Source organism: Gadus chalcogrammus, chromosome 19 (genome assembly GCF_026213295.1).
Source record: "Gadus chalcogrammus isolate NIFS_2021 chromosome 19, NIFS_Gcha_1.0, whole genome shotgun sequence".
Lineage (NCBI taxonomy): Eukaryota > Metazoa > Chordata > Actinopteri > Gadiformes > Gadidae > Gadus > Gadus chalcogrammus.
The window spans coordinates 16083165-16086983 of record NC_079430.1 but is presented as its reverse complement, the minus strand read 5'-3'; the positions used below and the strand labels follow the sequence as shown (position 1 = coordinate 16086983).

Here is a 3819-nt window from a genome sequence, read left to right as displayed (position 1 = left end):
TGTTTATCCGTTGCGGTATTTGTTATTTGTTTGTCGGTGTTGTGTTAATGATGTGTTTTATAGTTTTTTTTTTCCATGTAGGTGTTAAAAACAAATCCCAAAACAGAATCAGAACTACCGGTGCCAGGATTAATTTCGAACGCACGTTTTCCACCTAAACCCCCGTTAAATCAGCCCCCGATAGCCCAGATGTGGCAGGGGTTTTCGCCACTCCACTGTAACCTTGCCCCCCTGGGATGCTTCCATTAAGAGAAATACCTCCATAAGCAACCCCCCCTGGAGCCAGGGGCTCCATCAGAAGCCGCCCTTGGGCAGACCTTGTCAGGAACCCGAGCCCCGTCCCAGCTGGCCCGCCCTGACCCGCTGTGAGCAGCTTCCCTGACCCTGCTGGACCCATCACAGCAGCACTGACCCTGGGAGGAGGAACCACTGCACCATCGCTCCACACCGACTGAGAGCAAGAGAAAGAAATAAAAAGCCAGGGATGGGAATTAACGCTCGCCTCAGGTTCCCCCACCTCTGCGCTAACGAGGGGAAGATTGTTTCCGATAGCGAAGGACATCAATAAAGTTGGTGCAAGTGGCTGTTAGTGAGTTGTTTTTGTGTTTTCTCCAGCAGCCCTGCAGCCTTACAGGGTTCAGCGCCCTCCCAGACAGAGCTGTTGATACCTGGACGCAATGCTGGCTGCTAGTTAGCGCTGGGGAATAGCTGTTCTGTCTCCGCCGACAAGCAGAGAAAGAAATACCTCGATGTTTCCCCTTTTCTCCACCCGTCTGAGTAAGCTGTGCCGTTTTGGGGGATTTCAAATTCAGCCCGACATATCAGTGCTTTTGAATTAGCTTTTTAGACTTTTAATATAGTCTTGTTATCCGTCATGTGCAAATGGTGGATAGAGAGAGATAGTTTAAACCTGCCTCAGAGGAAGCGAGAGAGCTAGAGAGCTAGAGAGCGAGAGAGCGAGAGAAAGCCGGAGAGAGAGAGCGAGAGAGAGAGAGAGAGAGCGAGAGAGAGAGAGCGCGCGCGAGAGAGGTAGAGAGAGAGAGAGAGAGAGAGAGAGAGAGAGAGAGAGAGAGAGAGAGAGAGAGAGAGAGAGAGAGAGAGAGAGAGAGAGAGAGAGAGAGCGCGCGCGAGAGAGGTAGAGAGAGGTAGAGAGAGAGAGAGCGAGCGAGCGAGCGAGCGAGCGAGCGAGCGAGCGAGAGCAGTGGCGGAGCCAGGGGGTGGCCGGGGGTGGCCACGGCCACCCCCCGTAGAATCTCGGCCACCCCATTGGCCACCCCAAGCACCGGATCACAGCGGTCAAAAGTTTTGACGGCTGTGGAAAAATGCGGAACCTTTCTCGCACCGCTAGTACACTGCCGGACCCTTTAGCCGCGCGCAGCGCACACACGTCCTGTATTTGAATTAAACGGCTCAAGCATGCCCTGAATGCCTGTTACCACCTGACGCTTCGACCGGCACCTGCGGCTAAGTGAAGAAACCCAAAACAGAAAGGTATGATATCATAATGGATGTTGTTTTTGTCTTCTAATAACTGACTATCCCACCCATGACTATCTATTTTGCAAAGTTTAGAAGCAAGGTAGATCGGAGGAGAACATAGTTAACTGTTAAAATTGCTATATGCTATGCTGTATTTGATAACTACGTTGCGAGATTGTGTACAGTGTTTTAATATAATCTCTCTAGTCTCTACACGTATTTGTTTTTGCAACTTCGGATCGACTTTCGATCTAGTTATTTGCTGTTAACTGCTATTGTTGCCAGAACGTGTTATGATTGTGTCAGGTATATACAGTATTTATGCTGCATTTTGGATAAGTGTCATTAAAGAGGGAAAAATAATAAAGAGGAAGAAGGCAGACATAGCGTCCTTCTTCAGGGCAAGTGGAAAGAAGTCAGCTAAGGCAAAGAATGAGGGTGAGATGGAGAAAAAACAGGCAGAGAGCGAGGATGAGGAGCCCCCAGAGAGCAGCAACTTAAATGGACCTCCAGGTATACAGTATAGAGACTCACATATAGTACAGCTTGGTATGAGGTTATCTTATTTACAATTGGCTTAAAGTTTGTCTATTCATATACAGTCAGGTTGAAAGTGAATTGTAAAACATATCAGTTTGTTTTTTCAGTACATTAAAGTATGGCATATTTGTATTTGCTACCCAGAGACACTTTCACTAATATTATACTTTAGCTTATAGTGTGTTTGTTAAACACTATATAGCATGCATTATAAAACCTTTAGGAAAATTACCTGTACACCTTATTGTAATTATTTTTGATGTTTCTGAAAGATTGATCGAGAGCAGGACAGAAGAGTCCTCCCTGAGGAGTGGCCCCAGTGGATCCCCAGGTAAATTGTCAATCTTACATTTTATGTTGTACTCTTCTGCTAACTTTTCATCGATATTGTCCACAAGTTTGTTTAATGCTGTAGAAAATGAATTTTAATCTTTTGTATCTTTTTGTATGTGAAATACTTGGATAGTGGATCATTACACCTTGTGGAAAATACTTTAAACACCTATTAATGTTTTTAATATATATATTTAGATTCCCACAGAAGATTCAGACAGCGAGAGAGAGGAGCCTCCAACAACGAGTGGCGGCCCAAGGTACCTCCAGGTATACTCACTCTTTCACACATACTGGGCACTTTAATTCCACTTCAGTTTTGCACAATCTGATACAGTGGCCTGATAATTCATAAACAGGTATGAGTCATACCACTCACCGTCCTCAACTGGAGTAGAGTTGGATGAATGGCCTCAAATCTATAACGTTTTAAGCAGATTATAGTGTTCAGATAATCCATTAGATGTAACATGGGATAGTACACTCCAATGTATGAGTTTATCTTGATTGTTATTAATCTCTGCTGTAATTTAATAATTGAATATGCCTTTTTTTCCATTTTCAAACAGACATTTCCAAATCAAGAACCGATAGATCTTTAAGGACAGTCTTTGAAGTGTTCAGTTTTAATGAGATGTCACTGTTTGGATTCTCTGTCTGATATGTGTAAATGTGGCTCAAACTTGAATCTAATCTTGCAGAGTCCGCCTAATACCCATTGTGAATATGATGTTTGTTATTATGTGTTTGATAGATGTTTATGAATCGAATTGAAGAAAAATTGACACTGCTTATTTAAACAGGCTGTTAATGCTTGTCATATTTACATTTGTTGGAATTCAGCAAATTGTATTCAGGATGTTTTATTTATTTCCATATTTCTATACATTAGCTCAGTATTTTATACTTTTTGTTATTTAAAGATAAATCCATATTGTGATCAGACTTGATTAAAAAAAACATTGCACTTCTAATTTTGTATCCTTGTTTTGTATTCCTGATGATACACTGAGAGAATTGACTTGGCTTGTCGCCATAAACTGAGGACATCTCTACTATAAAATAGAATACCTTGCTGTCAATGCATATCTGTACAACCATTGTTCGACTCAGTCGTACAATACAAATAACACAAATAGCAATCGGTAAATCAACACAGTTTAAAAACAAGTATGAATACAGAATAAGTGTATATTCTTTTTTAAGTTTTAGCTTCTTTGTTACTTTGCCTTTAGGTATAAGAACAATTTAAATATATTGAATACTTTTCTATTGCACCTTCATCTGAATTCCGAATAATGTTGAGATGTTTGCTGTATGTGTATTAAATAGCTCTGCATCTCCTGGTGAGGCACATGCTTGCCACCCAAAAATTATCACTGGCCCCATCCTGGCCACCCCAATGGAAATTTCCTGGCTCCGCCACTGAGCGAGAGAGAGAGAGAGAGAGAGAGAGAGAGAGAGAGA

General features: G+C 42.4%; 1 long non-coding RNA gene across 2 annotated transcripts; it reads left to right on the top strand.

Annotated features, from left to right (window-relative positions):
• The first annotated feature begins 1212 nt into the window (after positions 1 to 1212).
• LOC130372490 (uncharacterized) lies at positions 1213 to 3083 on the top strand. Of its 2 annotated transcripts, XR_008893350.1 has the most exons (4): positions 1213 to 1491; positions 2292 to 2350; positions 2551 to 2622; positions 2922 to 3083. It is a non-coding gene; the product is annotated as an uncharacterized LOC130372490 (long non-coding RNA). The 2 variants fall into 2 exon arrangements; XR_008893349.1 differs by lacking the exon at positions 1213 to 1491 and having other exon boundaries at positions 2072 to 2350.
• Positions 3084 to 3819: the final 736 nt, after the last annotated feature.